General features: G+C 41.7%; 1 long non-coding RNA gene across 2 annotated transcripts; it reads right to left on the reverse strand.

Moving 5' to 3' along the window:
- Nucleotides 1-1,048: 1,048 nt before the first annotated feature.
- LOC136835025 (uncharacterized) lies at nucleotides 1,049-27,766 on the reverse strand. 2 transcript variants are annotated; one of them, XR_010851958.1, is made up of 3 exons: nucleotides 27,711-27,766; nucleotides 14,442-14,581; nucleotides 1,049-2,841 (listed from the first exon to the last, which is right to left on the reverse strand). It is a non-coding gene; the product is annotated as an uncharacterized lncRNA (long non-coding RNA). The 2 variants fall into 2 exon arrangements; XR_010851957.1 differs by lacking the exon at nucleotides 27,711-27,766 and adding an exon at nucleotides 27,406-27,703.
- Between the last annotated feature and the right edge of the window lie 187 nt (nucleotides 27,767-27,953).

The following is a 27,953-nucleotide window of genomic DNA, read 5'->3' on the forward strand; positions in this document are numbered from 1 at the left end:
AGCTTCTATATTCCTACTTTGGGTCACTGACCACAGTTTTTCTTTCTGTAAGCCCCAACAATAACAACGTATGATACACAGTATTAATGTTATGAAACTGGCAAAATCTTCAATTTATTGATTCTACCCCATTCTAATTCAGTTTAACAAAAGGAATCCCAGAAACAAAATTTGTCTTCATGTTCTCAAAGCCTGCAGGAATTACAGGCTGACCACTGCTGTTTACTCTTTACTTGAAGCATCTGTCTATGTAGTTTCTGATGCACTTCCCTGTAAAATTAAGAAAAAATAAAATTACCTGATCACAAAAAGGCACAACATAATGTTTAGTACTGTATTACTATATGTTGTCTTTGGCATCAGTTTTAAATACCAATGACATGCACCCAAAAGTTTCTAACACCACTGTACCCTACAGGTGACTCCTAGTCAGTACTCAAGCTTCTTTGCTGCATACCTACAACTAGAAACATTGCAGTCCTTGGATTTTTTTTTCTTTTCTCTTAGGCCTCTACCCACTTAGCTACCCAACTGTCTAAATTTTATATTGCTTCAATTATCAATTCTCAGTTTAAAAAGAAAAAACTTTTTTGGATCAACCTAACCCTAGTTTGTTGAACCAATCTGACATAAGAATAAAAAAAGATACATATCTGTTCCACTTCAAAATCAACCCAGAGACTCATCACATACACACACACTCAGCTAAATTACTCTCTGTCTAACAAGAATGGGCAAAATGGTTTGTTCAAGTAACAGAAAATAATAGTTATTATACATTACCTTGCATATTACTATAAAAGAGAGAGAGAGAAATGGGTGTTCGGTGTTTCATTGGAAACTGTACTTAGACCATTCCTTCAGTGATAATGGAAAGTATCTAAAACCTGTTTAGTTGAACTGTTTCCTGTAAATTTAACAATGTACAAAGGGCACATAGATTATGTAACTATAATGAACCGTAGTTAGAACTTCTATCATACATGAAAAAATAACCACACATTGCAAACAAAACCAAAAACTCAAAAGTACAATATGTTTTGTTTCCCAGACTTAACAACACTCCTGGCAAGTAAAGAACTCTGATAAGCTGAAGTTCCAGCTTCTACTCCTGGTAAATAAAGAAATCTGATAAGTTGAGGTTCCAGTATATTAAATTTATATCAGTCAGTCAGTAATCATAGAATTACACATCAAACAGTTCAACGTCATCACTTCTGCATCTGCATTTTTTACATTTAAGAACCACAGTATTATTACTTATATAATGTATAATCATTCTTAGAGAAAGAAAATGTCTGTATGGACATGTCGTCATCAAATCTGCACCGACATTTAGAAAGAAATCTCAGTTAACCAAGCCTACAAATAAACTAAACTAAATATATATGAGCAAGATACTCCTGGCAACAGTCTGTTATGGGCTCATTCAGAGAGAAAAAATGAAGCACAGCAAAAATGCTTTTTTTGTTGACCCACAGTTGGATCAGCCAAGTTGCTATGCAGCAATATTATACATACTAGACATAAGTAATAGCATTTTGATATGTGCAATTTTTATGAGGCATACAAACACATGCTACAAGTTCGAGTAAAGGGGGGAGAAGGGTACAGAGTAAGGTTTAAGGGGTCAATTACCCTGGAATCAAAGAAGCCATGATTAAAAGGTTACACAAGCAAGTATGGTTAAAAAATCTGTTTTGAGATCAGCCATGTGTAGCTGAACTACTGGATAATCCTGTTTAAGCTTTCTTATTTTTATATTTTTAAGCTGAATTATCAGTGTACTGTACCTTTTTCATTTAATATATATTTACTTAGAAGACTACTTTACACATCTATTTCTCTCTTGATACATTTTACATAATATTTCATCTTTGCATTACTTTTTGCTGAACCTGGAAAACTGATCTTGCACTGTTTGTAAATTAGTTTATCTTGGAAACAACATGAATTCTTACTGCAACCAGAGTACTTGTAGCTGTCTTAAGAGCAATGTCGAACCAATTACTTGACCTCAGCAGCTAAATTTATTGAAGATAAAGTTCAACTTTTTAAGTATGTATAAATAAAAGTCATATTTTCCATCAGCAGCCTAAACTAACAGTTTCACATAGTACAAAGTACAATTATATGATAACAAAATACATTCAACTTTGAATACAGTATGTATGACAAACTACTTCAAGATTCTATTCAGCTAATAATTACAGTATGTACAGCAATGCTATAAAGAAAAATACTACCTTGAAATGATGACTAACAACAACAAAAGATACTAAATTATGGTATGTAATACTATAATAAATTTCATAAATCACCAACTGAATATGTCATTTAGAATAAGTGAGTGATTTATCCATGTGTATTTTTCTATTAAAAATGCTGCAATGGAGAGGGGAGTGTAAACAAAAATAATACTGTAGACTACAGTACTTAGATATAAATCAAGTTTAACATTTAGCCCTGGAATTAAATAGGGGAAACCAAAGACTGCTTTTACGATGAAGCCCTAAAATGAACATTTTTCCTGGTATGAAATGCAATAAATTCTGCATCATTACAATCAAGAAAATCCAGCACTATTTTTTCAATTTCTGGATTTCTAATCAGTGAATGAATACTAATACTGTACTGTATTTATGTTACCATGTAGTAGTGGTTTTAAATACCCAACTCATCTTCCTTTCAATTTTCCTCTGACTATATGGTGATACAGTACACCATAAACATCGGCAATACAATATGTACAGGTTGCAGATTTATCAGTATGCTCATCTCCCTAATGCCCACACAGCAGGAAACCACATCACTCCAATATTACCACTATCTTTACTTAGCCTGAAAAAATTAGCTGTATAAGAGTTCACTGTCCAAAAAGTAATGGGCAATGATGTAGAATACAAACAAAAAAATATGACAAATATAGAAAATATACATATAAAAATGACATAGTCAAAAATTTAAAAATTCCATACATTTCATTATACTGTGCTGCACACTTTCTTAGGCAATCACCTACATAAACTTCATACAGTACTGTATTCTCAGCAATTATGAAATGAAATGGAGAGCAAAGTGAAAACGAGAAATTTTAGCTTGATTCAATTTACAGTAATTCTATCTCTTGTAGATGCATAAAAACCTCAAGAATGTCAATTAAAAGGTTGGACTCATTAGGAAGTCAAATAAAAAAGTTTCATTCCTTCTGAGGCTAACCACTCACCCTTTCAGTGGCATTCCTGAGGGGGGGCAGGGGCTGTTTGAAATCACCCACCCCAAAGTGAGGGGGGCCCAAAATGCAAAGTTTATGAAATAAAATTTCTGAAATTTGCATTTACAAGTGCCTTTAAAATGATCCTACAATTGCTCATATTCTAAAAATTTCCCTGGGGGGGCTTACAGCAGCTGGCCCCCTCGAACCCCCAGGCTGCTTTGGCTCGCTTCGCTCACCTCCCACCCATAAGAGGGACCCCAAATGGGATTGTGCCCCCCGGTCCCCAAAACGTCTAGGAACACCCCTGCACACTTTAATCCTAACCACAACTGTATAATTTATTTAGTAAAAAAAAAATATTTGGGCTAAAAAGAAAAATAGTAGTTTACCCTAATAAGCCAAGATTCTACTTGATAACTGACCAAGATTCTACTTGATAAGTGAATGAAAATGGTGAGAATCACAGTTCTTTAAGGATTTACATTTTTCCATGTGTGTTAATGCATTCTTTAGGGCTCACTGTCCAATATTTGTTCATTCACCGTCAACTAAAATTTGGGTATTCACACAAAATATGTTTATGTATACTGTATTGAATTGTATGAAGGAAGGAACACACACACACACACACACACACACACACACACACACACACACACACACACACACTTCCACTCTGTGAGAGAGAGAACTTACCGTTCATGATGAATGCACAGACAATACATGTATTTTGTATCATGATCTTTGACTCAATTAGTAACGTCATTGTGCACTTTATTCTTCCTGCAAGGCAATGTCATGCTTTCAATCCAGAAAATCATGTCAAATCATTATGATTATAAACATTAAATTTTGAGATATGATTAGGTTATTCTAATACATAAAACTCAACATGGACAGCTCAAAATGTAAACTAATTTTGATTAGATTACTCTCTCCCTTTAGAATAAGTGTACACTACGTAGCCTTTTCAGCAGTCTAGAGGTAGCCTAGGATAGGCCTTATCTTAGCAAGGCAAAAGACAGCCCCATTTTGATTATTTCACATACAACTGGAATTATTAAAGCATATTAGTATAAACTAACTAGGATAGGAAATATCATTAGTGACTTAGCAACTCTAGGCCATGTAACCAAAGTACACTTGATGTAGGCCCTGAATTATGAATGATAGTGCATTCCTGGCATTACCATGGACATCTTACAGAAGTTGAATATTTTACAGTAAAAAATCACTTTCAAAATAAATGGAACTTCAGAATAACTTTGTCACTTACTTGGATGGAACTTTCCATAATGGTGCTCTAAACTTAAATCTAGTAATTTACATATAAAACTCCATGATTTGTATCTCAAAACCAAAACCAAGAAGCTCAGCCCCAGCCTAAAGTTTCACTTTGTTTCAAGTTTTTAAAGTGCTGGAAAACAAGACAGTGGACTTTCTGAGAGAACTCCCATCAACACAGAAATTTTAAAGGAAATGTCTTAAGAACTGATCTTACAGCCAAAACACATCATTAAGGGCTAGTGACATTACTCATTACTTACAATACAATTACATTTGTCCATTGTATTCACTAACAGCCATAATTACAATATGAAAGTAAGTGCTTTGATTTGGGAGATTTGAAAGATGATTTGACCATTTGTCCTGTTGAGAACAAGCCTTAAGCACCCCTATGTAATTGTCAACTAAATTTCCTGTTAGTGACTGAGTGTTCAGTCACTGTCTTTGCAACACATTCCTACTTCAGATGTTTATCCTAAGCTAGGCCTGAGACTGAGATAGGGCAGCCAATGCTTTAATTTATATACTGTATAAGGCTAGTATCCCTTAGAATTTTGATAGCCGCTGGTCAATCTTTGAGCTCTTATAATATTTCTACACAACTAGATCTTGTTTGACTAAAAGGTTTGATATAAAATCCAGCACTTTTGAGTTGACCACTTGATTTAGCAATGACCCCTCAAAAACAAAACCGGTACAGATGCTGGAACACTGGTATAACGTGTAGTTTTCTTGGCTATTACAAATTTAAACAGGAAAAACTTTACAGTGAACAAAAGCTTATTAATAAAAATAATACAAATCAAATACTGTGATATAATTACAAAATTCTGCTGTCCTGCAGTTTCAATCGGTCTTGAATCAGTGTTTAAAATTATAATTTTTCTGTTATTTTGATAGGCACTGGTAAACGTTGTCTACTTTGAAATCTAATCTCATTGTTTTTGTACGTTTAAAAGTGAATATAAAATATAGTATTCTCAGCACAGGTCAAATAGCAAATTAGGAATTTACAGCCTGTAATATGCATGAAACAAGGCAAATTCACACTGAAATTTTTATGTTTGCACTAGGAAGTAGAAATATGGTCTTAATGCATATTGATACCCAGAATGTATCTGGCTGACAGCACTACAGAGTGGACCACAGTTCACTCGAGCACCTACAATGTCAACTGAAGCAACAGGAGGGAAACAAGACCCTCTTGTTCATTGACATATGCCACTACTGTGGTGTTGTTGCTCAACAACACCACCGAGTATCTCAAAAAACCGATCCTGAAACTCTCGGAGGGCCAAAAAGACTGCCTTGAGTTCCAGGATGTTGATGAGAAGGTACTTATAGTCTTGGTCGCACACCTTGAAGGCAACAGTCTTACAGGTGTGTGCCTATTCCTCGGCTGGTGCATCTGAGAACAGAAGCATGTTGCGAGGAGAATGTGCAGGGCATATTCAGAGGTTCCTGTCAATCTAGCACCAGCCTAAATCCTCCCTCATCCTTTGAGAGAGGAAAGAATTAAGGACTGGGAGCAGACCTCCTTCATTCTCCACTGAAGAGAACGTAGGTGAAGCTGCCCTAAGGGGGGACAGCTTCTGCAGTGACGACAGGAGACCGAAGACGATTAGCTCTAGCCGAGCTGGCTGCCAAGAACATGGGAGAGGAGACAGAATGGAAGTTCGATGAAAGGTGGCCGAGACCCGGAGGGTAGCAGATATTTCTCCTGAAGGATATCTACTACCAGGTCTCTGCTATGTCAGCTGTCATAAATACAATGACTCGACGGGCATCCCTTCTCCAAGGCATCAGCAGGAGGAGAATGCCATTCTGAGCATTCTCCATTCCTCTCCTTCCTTCTACCTTCTTTCTGATTGGAAAGAGGGTTGAAAGAAACACACGTATGCACACTTTCTAAGAAGATAAAGAAGAAGGCTGAGTGTTTCCAACAGAGCCCTTCAGAGCCTGGGACTCCTTAGGGGCCGAGGAAGGACTAGCTGCCCTAAGATCAGGCCGTAGGTTACCAAGACCCGAAGGTCTTAGCCACTGCCCAGAGGACAAGGCACTTGTCTTGGCACATTCCTTGTCTACCATGATATCTACCAACTCTCTGCAAAAAGGGAGGCAGAACCCAGTGAAGGTCCGTTCCTGAGGGATTATGATGACTTGAGACTTATAAAACTGGAGATCTGAATAAAACTGGAGATCTGAATCAAGACAGTGTCCTCCTTCTTATCACCAGGATTACCCACAGGATGCTGTCTGTGCTGGGTAGGAAGAGCCACCCCCAAAAAGACTGGCACAGTCTCCAGAGGGCCAAGTCCTCTTCAGGAAGGATTGCATTCGAAGAAGCAAGGCCTTGAAGGGTGATGGATCACAGGTCCAATCAGGAGACTGCCTGGAGGAAAACCATGGCGGCGGCCTCCAGGTTCGCTGTTTCTTGTTGCAAGAGGGAGACCCCCTTTGCAACGAGTTACAGCGAGAAACCCGAATCTGGATGAATCAGAGCCCCAGGTCAACCTGCTAGTCGGCAAAAAGACCCCTGAGGCAAGAACAATCACTTCCGACGAGGCAAGAGGAGGGGGAACAAGCTCGATTAGGTGTTTCAACTAAAATGAATTCCTTATCCAGAGATAAGGTATTCATCTGATCAGGAACCCTTCAGCAAGCAAGGACTGTGGCAGCCACCTGAAAACCCCCGGTCCTAGAACCTCAAGGGCTTTGAGCAGTGAAGAGTGATTCACCGAGGAGACCGTGGTTCTTCCTCAAGATCATTGTGCTGAGAATCAGCACGAAGATCTCTGTGAAGATCCTGAAAATGAGGGTGTTCACATCCTGAAGAAGAGAACCTCGAGTCCTTCCAGGGTGTGGTACTCCCAACCCTTTCTCCCTATAGAAGGGAGAACCTCGACAGACCCCAGGAAAACCTCTTCGACTATTTCATATGTACAATGGGCAGATCCCAAGCCCGAGCCTGATAAGAAACAAAACTCATCAGAGTCTTCTCTGTCCGACCTGCACCTCTCGGAAACAACTGAGAGGATTGAGAGAACAGGTGAGGAAAAAGAGCACTCCTACCTGTCCTGCTAGAATAATCAGGAGAGGCAGACTGTGGGTGGCGATCAACCTGAGGTGATGACAGTAGCATGGGGAAAGGAGAGTGCTTATGCCACGGCAAAGTGCTGACCTGAGGAGAGCGGAGAGTTCACTCAAATAGAGTTGGAAACTGGATTCGGCCAGATCTGAGCTGATCATAGGAACACGATCTGGAACTGGGTGGGGAAGCAAGTCGACCCAAGCCAGCTGAGCAAATCATGTGAACACAATCTGGGGCTGAGCAGGGCGAGCAAGTTAAACCGAACCATGCCGATCACGCGAATGTGATCAGGGCTGAGTGGTTCTTGGCTGCCAAGAAACAGCGCTGTCCTCCAGACATGCTCTAATCTTCTTCAAGGCTGAAGCCCCTTGAGAGGAAGGCTTAAAGGGGGATTCCTTGTCTGCTACCCCCGAGTGCTCGGACGCTAGAGGCCAAGATGTAAGGATGGGATCCCCAAGCACTCTCTGCACCTCCTCTCGTCCTGTGCCTAAACCAGACTGGAGAGCAAACCCCCTAGTACTGATTGGTTTGGGGGGTCCCCGTGATTCCACAGAATCCTGGGCACTCGACGACTTGCCACATGAGTGCTCACGATTCCAAAGAATCTGAGCATTCGCTGAGACCCGAATTTCGTAATAACAATCATCGAGAGTGATCTCCTCTCGGTTTCCAGAGAAACCGAGGAGAGACAGGCACACAACCAGTCTTAGACGCAGACTTCTAAGAATTGGAAACGAGCGCGGCCTCGAAAGGTCGCTTACTTGAGGCCCATGAGATGCAAGACATCAGGGAAGAATGCGAATCGGTTCCTGACCCAAGGGCCAGGAAGAGCCAACGAGAGAACCTACTGCCTCTCCGGAGAGAGGCCTTCCCTTATAAATCTCACAGGACCTCTAAAGGGAAACTCCTCCCTGCCTCTCCAGGCGCTCGAACCCTCAGGACCAAGACGCCAGGCTGGGAACCTGACCGAGCATTTGGTAGTGCTGGCAGGAAGAGATAAGACACCTGCATGACTCATCTCTTTCTCTTGCCCTGTGCCTCAACTGGGATGGTGAGAGGTCTCTCCAGCACTGGTTCGGATGCTCAAGAGTCCATAGAATCTCGAGCACTCGGAGTGACTCGCGAATGAGCACCCGACACAGCACCAGTCTAGAAGCGGAACTTCTAGAACTGTGCACCCACAGCTCCTGAAACGCAAGCCCCTGTGGAGGATGCGAATCGGTTCCAAGCCTGAAGGCCAGGAAGAGCTGACAAGAGAACCGACTCCCTGTGAAGGGAAGCAGCCTTCCTCTTCTTCAGCTGACTGGGATGGTGAGAGGTCTCTCCAGCACCGGACCAGCTTCAGAAGATGGGGAGAGGGCAGCAGAAGAAAGTCGAAGATAAAGTTGAAGGTGACAACTACATCTCATCTCCTCTTTGACGTCTTCTACAGGATGGTGGTCAGGAAGCACAGGAATCACCATGGCAGCTAAGGCAGGAAGCACAACAAGAGCGGCCGGGTGACAGGAACACCAGGAGTAGCAATAAGAGCGACCAGGGCAGCTGAGACAGGAGGCATAACAGGAGTGGCTCCGGTGGTAAGAGCTACAGGAACATCAAAGTGGCGATAGGAACAGTAATGGCAGCTGAAGTCGGAGACACAGCAGGAGTGGTTCAGAGACTGGCCACCAGGGTAACAAGAGCAATCACACAGAAGGCACAGCAGGGGCAAATGGGGCCACAGGTGCAACAGGAAGCAGTGGCAGGTAACCGTTTTCATTGTCAGAGTAACTACTGCATGAGTGCCACAGGGAAATTCCTCAATGCCAGGATATCCAACACGGTGAGATATCCTGCCATCTCTACTACAGCGCCCTGTGATGCTCGCTGTCAACCTGAAGAAAAAGCAAAGGTGATTAGTAGAGGGAGACTCCTCTCACTCCGAGGGGGATTGCCCTACGAAGCAAGAGGAGGCCCCTGAGAAGAGGTCGTCAGACTACCCCCTTCCCCAAAAATCATCACCTGATGAGTGAGTGAAGAGGACGAAGGAGAGACAGCCAGAAGGGGAAGCCTGCCAGGAGAGAGAAACGAGAATGAAGGGGTGGTCATCAAGGGCGCCGTCAGAGGTGAATAACCTACTGGAAACCCCCCCTCCGACAAGTTTCCTCCCAGCAAACTCGCCCCACAGCGCAGGCAGCGAAGAGCAACACTCAGCAAGTGTAACAGGAGTGGAGGGCGTGAGGTTTAAATGATTGGGAAGCGAACTTGTTATGCCCCTGGCTGCCGACCTCAAGATATTATATACACGTTGGGGGAAGGGGCCTTATGCAAGGCTATCAAAATCGTGGGCTTGTATATTAAGTATCAAACACACACAATATGTACTGTATGTGAAAACAACACAGAAAGATCCCACCAGGAAAAAAAGAGCTTAATGGCAATCAGGCAGAGAGCTCTGAAAACACGTCTGCACAACATGACAGCCGAAAGCAAATTGGAATATTTACATCTGGGCAGGCAGGACTCTCCCGCCTACCAGACAGTAGTTAGTGCCTAACCATCTTGTTCAAGAGTTTAATGGTTGTTTCCAGCTTTGCTGTAATTCCTAACATAAAGGACCAATGGTTTGTATATCATGTAGGAACAATGGCCCACCCGAAGGACATTCACTACCTAGGTTTCTGCTCTGTGTCACTACCATGTTGCCCAATGGCTGAACAGGCAATCCCCTCACCAGTGGCAGCATGTGGAGGGAAATGCCGCCCCTAACATCCTCCTCCTTTCTTCCTCCCCCTAGCTCTTCTACCTGACTGGGCAGAGGACTGAAAGGGATGCTGATCTGCACCTTCCTGATGGAGGCAGGAGGAGGCTGGATGTTCCTACGAGGGACCTTGGGGTTCTGGGGCTTCATAGGACCTGTAGAGGAGGGGCCAGCCTGCAGTGGTGCGCGAAGGCCCAGAGGTCTTTGCCACTGCATATTGGACGAGACGGTCATTGTCATCCAATCTCCGACGATCCACCATGGCATCCACTTGCTCCCTATCGAAGAGAGAAGTGGAACCCAGCAATGGTCAATTCCTCGGGGTCAAAACCGACTCGGGACTAACAAACTTGGAGACACATGAGAGAATTGCATCTCTCCTTTTAAATGTCAAGTTTGCCTGGTGGGCTAGGTAGGTGACAGTCTTACCTCCATATAGAAATAGTCTGTTCAGGTAATCACTTCCTCGTTAGTGTGTGATGAAAAGGAAGTAATAACCGGGGATGTACAAAGGGCTGCGATGGGAGGCAAAAACCCTGACCACCAACTCAAGTCCTGTCCATCCCGCAGCTCCAGTATACCCCTGGGAGGTTGAGGGGACAGATGAGAGGGCCTAGCACCCTACACAGACCTGCTGGCTGAAGTCTCGGCAGGAGAGGAAGGTCATGAACGGTGTCAAACCATGGTGACGATTGATGCATGGGTCTGGGAGAGCTTCCATCACACGAAGGTGAATAGGGGTTGTCCCTGGGAGGGTGTACACAACCTTGCAAATGCACGTGGAGGCTATCCCGAGGAGAGTAATCCTCTCACGCGAGTGGGAACTGCCCCCAGGAGAACAATCGCGCACTCTCAGGCTAGAGCGTGGGCTATCCCAATGACATGCTGGACTTTCCTTCAACAACAAGGCCTCTAAGCACAAAGAAGAGTGAAAGGGGGACCTCCTCCATGCTCTGTCTGGTGTGCAAACTCTACAGTTGGCAACACTGACGCAGGACCCAGCCCTCCGATCATCCAAGGAGCGGTTCGTGGAAGCCACGTCCTGGGTCGGAGATTCAGGGGTGGGGGCAGCACCTGCATGCTGCATACCCTCACTCTCTGTAGGCCACCTCCCGGACTGTGGATGCTTCCTGTAGCCGTGCGGGTCCGTTGGAACCTGGATGGAAGAACCTTCAGTGGCACAGGTCAAGGAGACCAGTGTACACAGATTGTCTGGGGCACAAGGGTGTGCCACAGACGATATTTCTACACAGGGTCTGTGATGGGGATGAGCCTCCAGGTCAGAACCTTGAAGCCCTGTGCAGAAGAAGGTACTGTACTTTACCAGACATGAGAGAAGTCTGTTGCCTGGTATCAGTGTCTTGGGTGTCGGCATATGCAGGACATCCACATGCATGGACTTGGTTCATGGAAGCCATGTTGTGGCTGACCTGAGCATGTGCTGCTTCTGCACATCAGATGTCCAGGGACACCTGAGATGCAGGGAGAGCCATAGAGAGAGCCTTGTGCTTCTTCTGTGCAAGAAGACATGTCTGGAGCAGCTGCCTTGTCCTTCTTTGGGTCTGTCCGCATAACGGGACCCTTAGAAGGAGTAGGGGAGGAGGTGAAGGCAGGTGGAGAAGATGATACTGATGATGACGGTGAATGCAAATGGGGTCTCTTCTTTGACATTCTTGTGCGGTCATGTTTTTACCTCTTCAACAATTTGTCTGGAAGATCCTTAGCATCAGGAGACACTGGAGGGCATGTCAACATTGATGGGACAGGATGACTAACCACAGGTGCCATGACATAAATCGTGGTGACCTTGGCTCCCATAATTGAAACCAGAGTTCCAGTTACTGACGCAGTAGATGGGAAGCAGGTTGGAGGCACTAAGGTGAGCAATCAAGCCTCGCACCAATGGCTCCCTGGGAAGACCTAGGGATGGCCAGAGGTTCCTAAGATCTTGAAAAATCTTCCCGACTCTCCCATACCTGCAAAAGACAGGTTATCAGGGGCTGCCTCCCTTTGCCCAGGGGAGAATGCTCGAAAGAGATCATGAACAGCCTATGCCCTCCCATGCGAACCACCCATTGCCTAAGCAACAGGGGAACATGGGGTGTGACCTCTCCCCTAGAAGAGGTAGCAGCCAAAGGGAGTTGCATGGGAAGAGACAAGGAGCTACCCGATGTCCGCGGAGGAGAATACCCCTCCAAGGACAGGCAAGCAGCCCTCTGGATTTCCTCTTTCCAGCAAACTACATCCACTGCTCTAGGACAAACACAACACTCAAAACACGAATCAGTCATAGTGCACAAGCGTCTGCAACAATTCATGCAAACAGTGTGTGGGTCTACATCAAAGGATGAAAGAAAGCAGTTGCATCACTGCTCTCCAACACCCGGGCAAAGCCGGGGTCTAGGCTTGGATGATTCTTGGGTTTGTACAAAAAAGAGCCAAGAATATAAAGACAGGTATCACAAAGCAGGAAAAACCAGGATGAAGTGCAGAGAGAACAGAAGAGGAAGGAGTAGGAATGTGTGTGCTCTGGACAAAGGCTATACAGCAAGTGGTTGCACAACTCAATGAAGGGAGGTGATGAGGGTACTCCTCACCCCTCCTACTAGTAATTCAACAACCTACAACCTTGTTGTGTAGAACAGCATGCTCCAGCTTGCGCTGAAGGTAATTCCTATGTAAAGACCTCAGGTTTGTATTCGTGTAGGAATAAAAGAACTTACAGTGCACCCCATGAGGTGCTGATGGCACTAGGCTACCCCCTTATAGGAAAAGTCAATTATGTTATAATTAAGTAAAATGATACTAATTTCTCATGAATGTCAATCATTTATGTTTCATAAAAAAAATAAGATATTTCCAAGTGATTACTCTGCATGTACCTTTACTTTGGAAATTGATTTTTCCTATACTTTTAGTGCTGCTGATGAAGGAGATGAAGTTGTTTTTTGCCAGTCAACTATTATTCACCTTTTATCTCTTTCCAACATGGTTGGGGGACTTTGAGAATTTGGGGTTTTGGGTAGGGGAGAACACTCACAAACAAACAGGTCATGTTTTTGTTATGAAAGGGTTCCATGAATGCATTAACCATTAGGGAGCCATATGTTCTAGTAGGGATCAGCTGAGGGAAGGGGAGGAACAAGATGGGGGTAGGTAAAGGACTCCCAACATCCGCAAAACATGAGGGAAGGTGAGGAAAGAAAATGGGGGTAGGTAGAGGGTTCCACGCTTGGGCAAACCGTTAGGGAGACATTCATTCTAACAGACATCAAGTGAGGGAAGGTGATGAAACAGAAGTGGGGTGGGGGATAGGTAGGAATTCATCAGGAAAGGAGGAAAGATTGTCAGGCAAGTAGAGGTAGAGAGAATAACAGACCAACAAAATAAAACGTCATCTCCTTTACCACATACAGTACACTAAAAGTATAGGGAAAATCAATTTCCATAGTATCAATCAGTCCGTAGTGATTTTATATTTATAAAATAAATATAAAAAAATACCATACACTTTGTACAATGACTATAAAGCATAAAAAGACTTACCTTAGGTATTTGGAGGGTATAAATCAACCGCTGGCTTCAAGAAAGTGTGAAATCTGGTATTGGAGTCTTTGAAATGAATTTTGATGTAGGCTACCAGCCAATAGCATACAAAAATGACGTTTTTAGAAAGTTTTATTCATACTTACCAAATAATTACATAGCCAACATTACTGTAATTACATAGCTAACATTTCTAGTATCGGAGGCTAAATTTTGAAACTCGAGGTAGCGATTTTGTTTTTGGTATAGGTGTCTAGCCCCACCCACTTTTGGGGAAGAAGGGGAACAACTGAGCAAACAGCTTCAATTTGTTTGTGCCATTATGTCCCTGCGAGAGGAGGAGGGTGGGCTCCCCTTCTGTATTACTTGTTAAGTATATATAAAACTTTATTATAAAAATGTCATTTTTATATGTGACTTACCAAGCAATTGCATAGCTGATTCCACACTGAAAGGAGTTGGGATACATGGACTACTCTATCTCCAAAACATTGTATAAAGTAATGAATTTGAGAACAGAAAATCTGCTAGCATTGAGACAATGCTTGTTGCTTCCTTACCTGATGAGAGAGCTGCTGCAGGAAGATACTGCCTCTAGTTGGCGCTCATCTCACTCAGTGGAGGCGAGGGGTATGGCCCTGGGTCACCTACTACATCAGTGGGAGGGACACCTTTCCCTTCCCCAATGCCATGCCAGCCACTGATAAAGGACCCAAAATACTACATTCATTAAAAACTGTTTCCACACCCCTAAATAGTGAGATGCAAATACTGTACTGATTTACATCTCCAAAAAGTTGTTTGGAGAATATCTGAAAGAGAAATATTATGTTTAAAAACTAAGGACGTAGCCACTGTCCTTATTTCATGTGCCTTACCCTTCAGAGAAGATATAAACTCTTCTCCCACATGAGAGTGGGCATCCTTAATGAGTTCTCTTAAGAAAAAGGATATCGCATTTTCTGTAAGAGAACGTGAAGGATCCTTAACTGAAGTCCACAAATTACTAGAGGGCCCTCTTAACTTCTCTGTTCTCTTCAGGTAATACTTTAATGCCCTTACAGGGCAAAGAACTCTTTCTTCCTCCTCAGGTCCTAGAATCCTTGGAAGGATTCTCCTTCTTTGCGAGAAATCCCAGCGTATAAGAACAAATTGCATCTCCTCCAGAGAAACCAATCCTTCTATCGATTGCTTGTAGTTCATCAACCCTCTTAGATGTCACCAAAGCCACCAAAAAGAGGGTCTTCTTAATTAGATCTCTAAGTGAAGAGGAGCTGACAGGTTTGAAAGGAGGAAGAGACAACTGTTTTAGGACTAGGATGTGCCCAAGTATCGGTTTCGGTGGTATCGGCTAGTTTTTGTGGTATCGGTATTGGTATCGGTGAATTTCTGGCCGATACCAGCCGATACTTTTGTCATTAGTATAGGAATTTAAAATCCTCCTAGGCTTCGTAAAATGTATATATTAACAAAGCCCACCAAACAAACTATATATAGGCTTATCAGTGAATATAGGTTCATTGTTTATCTTCTAAAAACAGATGGTATCTTGATACTTTAGTGTATTTAACATTATTGTAATTCTAATTTTAATTAACTATGATTATGTCTACCTCTACCAGCAATGAGTCATTGCCATTCTGTTGCAGTTGGGTACTATTTTAACATGTGCAGTACAGGTATGGTTATTTTTTAGGTTCACACACTGCAATTCATATTACTAATATGATTAATGAAGTAGTTCAGGATTTTGATGTCCCAGATTATAAAATTCATCTTTTTACCAGAGATAATGGAGCAAATATAGTGAAAGGAATTAAAGGTACAGAAAATGATGGTCTTTCTTCTTTTTTGCACACTCTTCAGCTCGTCATAAATGACTGTATCTTTAAACAAAGAGTTATAAAAGATATAATTGCAAACTGTAAAAAGATTGTAGGCCATTTTAGTCACTCTCCTTTAGCTTGCAGTAAGCTACGTGATCTACAGCGACAGAATAATCTCCACAACACAAATTAATCCAAAATGTCTCTACTAGGTGGAATAGCACTTATTTAATGATAGACCGTATCTATGAGCAAAAGAAGGCAATAGCAATGTATTGCACAGATTCTCCGAGCCTTCCTTCACTTGATGGTCACTCATGGAATCTCATCTCAAAATTGTCATCATTACTAAAGATTTTTCAAACGACAACTGTACAGCTTAGTGAGAGGGAATGCCTTGTGTCAGAAATAATTATCCAAATTGATTTCTTTAAACAGTTCATCAGCAAGGCTTCTACCGACCCCAAGTTCTCAGGTCTGGGTACTACACTTAATGCTCTTCAACTGTCAATGGAAAACTAGATTTAAAAAATATCTTGATGATTATAATGTTATCCTTAGCACTTTCTTAGATCCAAAATATAAGATGCTTTTTTATAAAGATGCTGATGAATCTGCCAAAGCAAATATAGCAAATATTGAGAGAGAGTTGAGTACTTTTGCTGAGAAAATAAGGCTGAGAAAGGAAATGGGAGAGGAAGATAAGTTAGTTGCTTCAAACAGTGGCAGTAGTAATGATAATATAGAATTACTAGATTCTGAAGATCTAGATGATGACTTGCAAGAACCTGATCATATGACTGATTACTTCAATTTTGAGAAATGCTATGAACAAATGCTAAGTTAGAATAATGAAGGCAATACTGAATCTAGAACTAGTTTCTCGAAATCACCAAAACCCAAGAAAACTTCAAGTATTCCATACAGTTACTTAAAACTGAAATTGACAGATACTTAGCTATGCAGAAACCTCCTCTAGATGCTAAGCCTTTGGATTGGTGGAAAGATAATAAACATGTCTTTTCAGTACTAAGTGGTCTGCTCCTTAATCTTCTGTTGAGAGTGACCGCATATTTAGTATCAGAGGCAACATTTTCTCACCCCATAGAAACAGGCTTACATCAAACAATGGAGAAATGTTAATGCTTCTTAACTACAAGTTGAGGGTACTAAACTTTGATTACAAAAAATTATAAATCTAGAGTGCTTTTCTTTTTTTTTTTCAATACAATTTGCAAAGTAGCTGCCTAGCTGGCATAATATTAATTTTTGTAAATAGGCATACATAAAACATTGTTTCTTTTGGAGAAATGCTAATGTTTCTTAACTACTACTTGAGGCTACAAAACTTTGATTACAAAAAGTTATGAATATAGAGTTCTTTTCTTTTTCTCAAATACAATTTGCAAAGTAGTGGACTAGCTGGCATAATATTAATTTTCTGTACTACTTTTCATTTCTAGGATAATTATATTGAATATTATCTTTAATAAAATTATAATTTTAACTTAGTTCAGATGGTCCAAGTCCAGTATGAGTTGGGATTAAAATTAAATACTAAATAGTTATACTTATGTTCTTTTTCAATAAAACTTATGCCTTTGAAATTGTTTATAACCCTATTAAATGACCTTTCAACTTTTGAACCTTTATAATATACAATAACCAGAGAACAAGAATGATTTTAGTAACAATATATATTCTCCTAAATAACAGTAATATGGAGGTAACAGGTATCGGTATCGGCTTTAAAAGTTGGTATTGGTATCGGCCAAAAATTTGGTATTGGTGCATCCCTATTTAGGACCACGTCTAGGTTCCAGGATACAGGTTCTGTTACCTTCTGCTTACTTAGTCTCAAAAGATTTTATTAAATCAGAAATGTCTTGATTCAAAGATAAGTCAAGGCCTCTGTGCCTGAAGACTGAGCTAAGCATATCCCTGTAGCCCTTTAGAGTCAACGGGGCTAAGCCTCTGGAGGATCTAAGGTACAATAAAGAATCTGTGATCTCCGTCAAGAGTGGTTTTAGTAGAAGAGACTTCATTCTTTCTGCAACAAGTACAGAAAATGGACCACTTATTCTGGTAAATGTTACAGGAAGATTGGCGTCTGCATCTCAAGATTGCCTCTGCAGCTGCTCCCAAAAAACCCTTAGCTCTGTGGAATCTCTTGACAGTTCAAACCCTGTCAGAGCTAGAGTAGACAACCCTTGATTAAATCTTCTGACATGGGGTTGTTTGAGAAGATTGTATCTTTGAGGAAGTAGTCTTGGAAAATCCATGAGAAGACCCATGAGGTCCAGAAACCATTCCTTTAGGGGCCAAAAGGGAGCAATCAGGATCACTGACACATTCTTGTGAGACTGGAATTTGTTCAAAACTTCCTGTACCATTCCAAACGGAGGGAAGGCATAAAGATCCTTGTCGGATCAGTCCTGCAGCATCAAGTCCGTTACCTATGCCAACGGATATGGTACTGGTGAACAAAAAAGAGGCAGACAACTGTTCTTGGATGTGAAAAGATACAGCTTTGGTCTTCCCCACAGTCTCCAAAGGACCAAGCAAACTGAAGGATGAAGAGTCCACTCCGTGGGAATGACTTGGTTGCGTCAGCTTAGCTGGTCCGCCAGTACATTTAGTTTGCCCTGGACAAATCTTTTCAGAACTCCTGTCCTGTTCTGGTCAGCCCAGAGAAGCAGATCCCTCCCTGCTTCGCAAAGCAAGAAGGAATGGGTTCCTCCTTGCTTGCTGATGTACGACAAGGCTGTGGTGTTGTCCGAATGGACTGCTATGGTTTTGTCATACACCTCCGACCTGAAGACCTAAGTGAATGGCCTTGAGTTCTTTCACAGTGATATGTAGTCTCTTCTGATCTTGAGACCATGTCCCGGAGACTTCCCTATCTTCCAGGAGAGCGCCCCAGCCTGCATCCGAGGCATCTGCAAAGATACTTAGGTCTGGGTTCTGTGGGGAAAGTGACATTCCTTGTAATAACCTGCTTTCGGATCTCCACCAAAGGAGGTGTTCCTTGATGCTCTGAGTCATTCAGAAACGTGAAAGTCTGGATGTCTCTTTCTGTTCCAACTGGCTTTGAGGAAAAACTGAAGCACCCTCATATGAAGTCTCCCCAGGGAAATGAACTGTTCTGTCGAGGCCAACGTTACAATTAGAGTCATCCACTTGTTGGCCGTGCAGCTCTGAAGGGAGAAACTCATCGACAGTATGTAGACAGGATTCTCCTCTCTTTGGGGCTGGAAAAGCCTGAAAAAGACGGGAGTTCAGATTCATCCCCAAAATATACTATTTCTTGAGAGGGAGTCAGTTGGGACTTCTGATGACAAATTAACAGACCCAATTCCTGGGTTAACAGAAGAGATTTCTGAAGATCCTCCGCACAATGCTCCCTGGTCAGGGAGAGAAGGAACCAGTTGTCCAGTTAAAATGAGATGTTTATTCCCATGAGATGAAGCCAAGATGCCAGAGGGGCCAAAACCTGGGTGAACACTTGAGGGGCTGTGGTTAAACCGAATCGAGACCAGAAGGGACAAATTCGTTTCCATACAAAACTAAGGTGTAGAGAAAGGCCAGTTCACAAGAACTGTCTGTAATCCCTTTATCAGCGCATGAGAGAGCTCCAAGAAGGTCCAAAGACAAGTCCAAAGGTACTGTTGGGTGTTCTTGAATCTGACACGCTAGAGCACCCACAGTCCAGCCCAAAAAACTGACCACTTCGAACACCTTGAACGTGTTTTTAAGCATGTGGTCTAGTTCGGCTGCAGAGAACAATCTTGGCCCCAGAAAATGCTGATCTACAGGAAGAGTCAATGAGACAGAAGTCTCCCTGGGTGGATGCAGGAACCCCAGACTTAGCTTCTCTGGTAGCATAACATTGATACCTTCTATTCAATAATCTAGTGGGAAGATAAGTGAAGTAAGCTTTCCTTTCTCCCCTCTTGTCTGAGAACCAGATTTCAACCTCGCTAAGACCTTCTTTGCAGAAGTGGAAAGAACCATCTTTGGTAACTTAGCTGACTCACTAGAGAGGCCACTCATCTGAAAAGTTGATTTGGGCAAAGGAGCAGCAGCTGGAAGGAAGAAGGCCGGAAAACTGTGCAGAAGATAATGCAACAGTGTAGCATAAGCCGAAGGTCAGGTGAGTGCTCATGATTCATAGAATTCGAGCACCCTACGAGACTCTCAAATCTTGAAAGAACAATCATCAGGAGCAGCTCCTTTCGGCTTCCTAAGAAATCAAAAAGGGCAAGGCACAGAACCAGTCTTTGACATATACTTCTAAGAACTGAGGGGCGAGAAAGGCCATGAGAGCCCAGAGGAGAATGCGAATCGGTTCCTGCCCAAAGGCAGGAAGAGCCAATGAGAGAAAAATGTCTCCCTGGAGAGAGGCAGTCCCTTAGAAGTCTCGCAGGACTCCTGAAGGGAACCTCTTCCCTGCTTCATCAGGCATTCAAACCATCAGGATCGGGACACCAGGTTGAAAACCTGACTGAGCACTGGTACTTGCTCGGAAAGTGCTTGTAGTGTTGGCAGAAGAGCCGAGACACCTGGGTGCCTCTGCCCTTTCTCGCGCGCTGCTCCTGAACTGGGACGGGGAGACTATCCAGTACCAGTTCGGGATACTCGACATTCCACAGAATCTCGAGCACTCCTAGTAGCTCACAAATGAGCACCCAAAGCAGCACCCGTCTTAGAGGCGGAACCTCTAGGGCTGGTGACGGGAGCGTAACTGAGGTCTGTGCGCCCACAGCTCCTAACACACTAAACCAACGGGTATGCAAATCGGTTCCCAAACCCAAAGGTCAGGAAGAGCCGACAAGAGACCCACTGCTTCCTCGGAAGGAGGCAGTCCCTAGATGTCCAATAAAGGACATCAAGGGGGAAACAGCAGCCTTCCTCTCCTTCAGCCAACAGGGGCCTATCCAGTTTCCCAGGACCCCCTCGAACCTCAGAAGAGGAAGGGAAGAGGCAGCAGAAGACGAAGTCGAAGAAAAAGCAGAAGACGGCGGCTACCTCCCACAGGGTGACTTCCTTAGTTTCCACTCTGGCATCTTCAACAGGATGGTGGACACCAAACATTGAAACCTCCTGGGCAGCTGGGCAGGAACACAACAGAAGCAGCCCAGGCCACAAACACCAGGAATAGCAACAGGCGCGATCAGGACATTTGGTTTGATTTGATTGTGGGTTACCTAACGTCACAACTACCAGGGTCAATGATGCCGGCGCGCGACAAGCGAACAGGCAGCTGGGGCAGGAACTAAGGGAGCGGTCCAGATGGCAAGAGCTACAGCAACCGCCAGGAGCAACAACAGGAGTGATCAGCACAGCTGAGACAGGGGCTACGAGAGCGGTCCGGATGGCAGAAGCTACAGGAGCATCATTAGCAGCGACAGGAGCGATCCGGGCAGCTGCAGCAGGAGACCAGGAGGAGCTGCCCAGTGACTGGTCACCGAGGCAACAGGAGCAATCAAAACAAGAGGCACAGCAGGAGTAGATGGGACCAGATATACCAGAGGCAGTGCCACAGCATACATGAGAGCCAGCAAATGATAGCAAACAATCCACATCGATGTGGTACAACGTTGTGAACGTGGACCTACACCATCCCATCAAGGTACTGTGGCTGATCCCGAAGCAATCACTGTATGAGAGTCGGGGACTCCTTCAAGCTAAGATATTCAAGACTGAGATATCTAGCAACTATTGCTGCACATATGATGCCCACTGTCAACCTGAAAGAAAAAAAGCAAAGAGATTAGTAGAAGGAGACTCCTCTCGCTCTGAGGGGAACTGTCTATGAAGCGAGAGGAGACCCCTGAGAAGAGGTTGCCTGACAAACACCTCCCCCCCTCGCGATCTTCACCCCGACAAGAGCAAAGAGGGCGAAAGAGAGAGATCTCTCCCAAAAGAGAGACCCCTCCCAAGAGACAAGAAACTAAAGGGAGAGAGACAAGGAAGAAGGAGAGTCTACCATGGGTGCCGTGGAAGCGATACTCACCAACAACACCCGGCAACCCTCCTCCGAAGTTACCTCCCCCACAGCGCAGGCGACAAAGAGCAACACTAAGCACAAGTAGAAAAGGGGAAGGAGTCACACCCTTATACACAGAGGGCAAGAGCCCAATGATAGGGAGGGAACTTGTTACGCCCCAGTCAATGAAAGGGGAGTGAAATATTATGCCCCTGACCACCAATCCCTAGACACAGATGCTGGGGAACAATGGCCTACGCAAGGTTATCACAAATCGTGGGTTTGTATATTAATAAATATCAAACACACACACAATACATATACAAAAATACAGAAAGATCCGACTGGAATATAGCTTGACAGTCAGGCAAAGAGATCCGAAAACACATATGCAACATATGATGGCCAAAAGCAAACAGGACTGTTTACATCCAGGCAGGGAGGTATTCCCAGTCACATACCTGTCGATAGTTACTACCTAATCACCTTGTTCAAGAGTTTAATGGCCGTTTCCAGCTTCGCCTTAAGTAATTCCTAATGTAAAGGACCGATGGTTTGTATATCGTGTAGGAGCAAACATATGATAAAGGTTAGTATACTCCTGCCCCCCCCAGACCTCTGGTGAATGAAACGCATTATGAAATGAAGTGCCTAAAATACTATCTGTGGTGGAAAGGTCATCTGGAAATATAGATGACAATCTATGAAAAAATGAAAATTTTTTGTAACGTTATAACATTAATTAAATATATGAGGGAAATTGTCATCAAAAGGTTACAACAATGTAGATTAGAAGATATTGTTAAGATTGACGAGCTTGTTTTGAACGACTGCATGAGAGTAGCTTTCATGCGGGTATGACGTGTCTGTGAAGTGCTGTGTAAAAGTGCCTGACTTGAGCGATGTTCAAAGTGAATACGAAGATGAGGAAGGAAAATGAGAAAATAGATACTGCAGAAATTAAACCAAGGGTATACGAACATTATCTCATAATTATCGAAGCAGCATGTAAAGATGGAACACCAAAGAAAATACTGGAGAAGGATGAGTCAACCCAAATCGAGTGTGTCAGCAACCTCTGGGGAAGTTGATGATGAAGAAACTTGCTGTGAAATGTGTGATGCATGGTTCCACTATGAATGTTCAAGTATCAAGGTCAGATACACATCCATACTTTGGAGTGAGAACATATTGTTCATATGTAATAGCCTAATTACAAGAGGCCTGAATAAAGCACACACAAAAAACTCATTGAAGATGAACTTGAACAATGTTGATTCAGGATTTGGCTCAGAAAACTAGTGACGTAATGATCAACATAGATGAAATCCAAAATAAAATTGACAATGTTGATAAAGATGTAAAGACCAAGACAAACATGGAAAAAACTTATGCTGAACCACTAAAGACGAAAAAGTGCTTCTGATTAAATCTACAAACAAAGAGAGCACAGCAGCAAATGAAAAGCGACAAATTATGAGTAAAATAATGGCGCCAGTTGAGCAGGTTAAAACAAGAAATGGACACTTATTTTTAAGATTTCCAAACAAGAAAAACTTATAAAATGCAAAAATGGAGAGTCAGGAAATCAGCAATATATCAGTTAATAATGAGAAGGGTAAACTTAAGCCAAAAATAAAAGTAGCCTATGTCCCGAAAGATGAAGATGACATTGTTGATAACATTGTAAAGAAAAATCCATGGATAGGTAACCTCATTTCTGAAAATGATGACCTGAAAATTATAAAGGAAATGATAGCCAAAGATGACAAGTATAAACGCTATTTCATCAAACGCACACCAAAAATACAAAAGGCTATCTATGATAGAGGTGACAAATCGTGCACACTGTATAGCCGTTGCAAAGTATGTGACTGTTACATGCCCTATCAATGCTATAAATGTCAGGAATTTGGTCACAGCGCAACAAATTGTAGAAATGACCAAGCTTGCCCTAGATGTGAAAATCACAAGTCAAATGAATGTGATAGCAGCATCTTCAAGTGTAAAAATTGTGTAAAGTGAAGCCATAAAGATACTAAAAATAAAACATATGATGGCAATAAGTGCACAGTATATAAAGAATATGTGTCAAAGGTGAAAAATAATATGGATCATGGCTTTGACTAATAATCTTCTATGCAATTTAATAAACATACAGTCTGTAGGAAATAAAACTTAACTATTTGAGCCTAGAACAAATTGTAAGTCAAGCGAGAGAGCAATTGTATACTGTGCACCAAGACTATACAACAAAATACTGCCTGAAGACAAAAGAAAGCATATTTAAAAAAGAACTATGTACAGTAAACCCTCCGATATTCACATTCTCATGATTCGTGGACTCACCTATTCGCGGATTTCTCTATGGAGCATATATACATTATCCGTGGAACATTCCCCCATTTGCAGTATTTTTCACTGAGAAATTTTCACTAATTACTGTATTTTCATATAATTTTCATTACTAAATGCAGTTTTTGTGATAAAACAACTAAAATACTCAGGTACCCAGGTAGTGCTCAAGTTACAATAATTCAATTTTGCGATGGGGTAAGCGATTAATACCAATATGGCAATATTTATAAAATATTTTTGAATTTCGCGAGGCCGCAGGCAGCAGCGTACAATTAGGCAGTGAGAGAGACCAAATTACAATAGACCAACTTCTTTTCCTCCATCTCTTTATCCCATCTTCTAGTTAAAAAAGTAAAAGAAAATGATTTAAAAGTATTGTTAACAACATTGCGTAAATGCATACAGCCATAACAACCGAATGAGAAACTTTTTTTTCTTTCAACCGAATCAGATAGCAACAGCCGTTTTGCTTGTATTTCAACCATCATATGGTAGTAAACAAATACTGTAGTATGTTACAAATAATGTTCAGTAGAATATGGCTAATTTATTTTTACATTATACCCTTATTCGTTATGGATAAAATATCGGAAAGGAAATATACTGTTAAATTTAAGCTGCAAGTTGTAGCTGAAGTTGAGATGCCAATGACTATAAATTATCATGCATCAGCAACATGGATGAAACTCAACCATAATTAAAATTAGAGAAAATATTTTAATCAAAACTACTGAGCATGAAAGGACACATTAATGCTGTTTTTACGCCGATAAAAGATAAATATGTAAAGCTTGTATTATGATGAAATCAAGTGAAAATAGAAATGGAATCTTGATTTTTTTAACACAAAAATATGCCCCTAAACGGCCAATGTCGTCTATTAACAAAAAAATAGCTAAATTAATCTCACAATGTGACATAAGTTATATTTTCACTAAAAAACACTTCGTATAACAAAAAATAACCTTGCCCCATATAAATAAAGTATCTAGAGATTCATTTACGCTAACTAGAAACAAGAAAAGCGCTGTGAACTGAGTTACATACGGCAGAATAAACTTACCGCGTAATCGATTTCCAAACCAAAACACTGATCGCTATGATTGCATTTTATAATACAAAGTTATATAAGAATATATACAATATTACTGGATACAGTGAATTAAGGCATAACATTTTAAAAGATCCATGGAAAAGATGCATATTTGTTATGTCCATGTTTGTATAATGCGACATGTGAACATAAGGTACAGTATAATGTAGGCTAGGCTACCGTATATGTATACGATATACCATAGTGTAGGCTAAGTTAATTCTTGTTTGTTATTCAATTTCTCTCTGTATTGAATTATCAAAAGTCACTGCATGAACCTCCAGGGTTAGCTGATATTAATAATTACTATACTGCGCTTGTATAGAGTACACTTTGTAGTGTAAGCTAGGCTACCATATATGTAAACATGGTACTGCATACCCTAGTGTAGGCTATGCTATATTCGAGATACGTTTGTTCTGACAAATGATGGTTTTTTTTTAACCTAACCCCTGTCATAAGTAGGATAATACCCTATCAAAACAGGAAGTTCTAAGTGTTTTTTGAAGGGTTTTAAGTATTCGCGGATTTTAGCTATTCGCCGGGGAGTGGGGGGTGTTACACATCCCCGCGAATACAGGGGGTTTACTGTACTCTCCTATTCTGCAGGAGCTATGATACTGAGAGAAAACACTGAAAGACAATTCTAAAATATAAGAAAATATACAAGGGCCCGCCAAAGAAGGAATTATCCCTGTGGAGGGCTGTACATAAAACCAAAGTGAACACTACAAATAGACGGGCGTAAATATTGTAAAGACAAAGGACTCAGGTAGATCTAAGCCGGCTGTCCGCGGTGAGCTAGGCTATGGCAGTTGACGTTTTTCTATAGAACTTTACCTACTGAACAAGAATTTAAAGTAATATTTTGTCACTTGGCTGTAATTATGCTGTAAATTATCTTACAACTGGTGTGGTAAAACCCTTTCGAGAATAGCTAACAGTAAGGGAGACCCGTTGGGAATTTGGGTTTTTTGGTGGGGTAAATACCTTGGGAAAAGGTTTCGGTACCTTATTGTTGTATTTCTTGTTATATATGTCATTTGGAACATGAAAAACAAGTGTAAAAAGGAGGGCGAATAAATGGATAGTGGGAGCCGTTCCAAAGGCATTTTTCATTCATTACTAGTACTACTGATTCTAAGCCTTAACACACATGCGCTAACTTTTGGTTCACCAATCAGCACTGCAGTTGCCAGTTTTCTGCACTTTGCGAGAACTGCGAGAGACAGGCAATTGATGTTTTCCTATGTTATTTTACTTGCTGAACAATGCTGAACAAGAATTTAAAGTAAATACCTCTTGCCAGAATATACAAGCTTGCAAATTGATGTTTTCCTAATTGACGTTTTATTTTACTTAATATTTTGTCGGCCGGCTGAACAAGAATTTAAAATTGCCTAACGTAGGTCTAAGCCAGCATTCCTCCCACCCTCCAGAATAAAATTGTAACCAGTAAACACCCTAAAAATACCAACATAACGTACCCTGAGGTGTTTACTGGTTACAATTTTGCGTATTAGTAAGGTCTTTAAAAATGCGGCATGCCGGCTTAGACCTACCCTGCGTTAGGTAATTCAAGTCATAGTCTTCAAGGGTCAATTACAGTTTAGTTACAACCGGCCGACAAAATATTACTTTAAATTCTTTGTAAAGCAAGTAAAATAACATAGAAAAACGCCAATTGCCACAGTCTAGCTCACCGTTGACAGCCGGCTTAGAATTACCTAATCTTTAAAAATCCAGAATGGCGACCTATAGAGGCCACCTAAGTTGAAAGCGGAAATGGTAATGTTTAGTTTCCTGTTTACGAAAGCTTCAAATAGCATGCAGTGGAGCTGGACTATGGCAACTGACGTTTTTCTTTGTTATTTTATTTGTTTTACAAGAGTTTAAGGTAATATTTTGCCGGTCGGCTGCTGCTAAACTGTAATTTAACCTTGAGCTGTGTGCGACCCACTGGTACAGATGTGCAGTTATCAAGGGTCAATAATTACATTTTAGTTACAGCCGACCGACAAAATATTTTAAATTCTTGTTCAGCAGGTAAAATAACAGGAAAATGTCAATTGCCACAGGCTAGCTCACCGCGGACAGCCGGCTTAGAATTACCAGGACTAAAAGATCATGTATAACTTAACCTAACTTACATGAATGGCTACGCTAAATGAATAGGGTAAAGTACCTCTAGATTGTTCAAGCTACTCTAGGTTAGGCCTAGGCTCGGAGTAAGCTAACCTGATCAAATGCTTGCCTACCAAACTTGAAACAGTTGAGTTCGCGCCAAACAGTTGAGTTCGCGCCAAACTTCACTGGGAGTTAAGCTGCACTGTACAAAAACTTTCCGACCTTGCATACAGTCCATCTTGCAATGAAATACAAATGGTGTGGTGCTTGCTACCTTCAGCACACGTCTCGTGCCTAACTCTAGTATAATGAGGCACAAGCACTTTCAATTCTCTTTAACTTTACCGGGTCAAACCTGTCGTAATTTACCAATACACCAAATTGTTTTATATGAATGACATAAGTTCGTAATGGATACACACAGAAGGAGACTTACTGAACACTGAAGTATTTTGGAACGGTTCCAGTAATATTTTAACGTCGCTGTATTACTGCAACGACATAGCAATCATAGGTTGGTTCCAATAATAAGAAATAAATTTTGTATAAATAATATCTCATTCTTGCTTTATTACGGTCACTACCCTCTATTTTTAAGGTTATAAGATTCTTCTTAGCTTTTAAAGAATTTGATATTACAAAACTTGATTCACTGATGAACTAAGAATTAAATCTTTTT

Source organism: Macrobrachium rosenbergii, chromosome 54, assembly GCF_040412425.1.
Source record: "Macrobrachium rosenbergii isolate ZJJX-2024 chromosome 54, ASM4041242v1, whole genome shotgun sequence".
NCBI lineage: Eukaryota > Metazoa > Arthropoda > Malacostraca > Decapoda > Palaemonidae > Macrobrachium > Macrobrachium rosenbergii.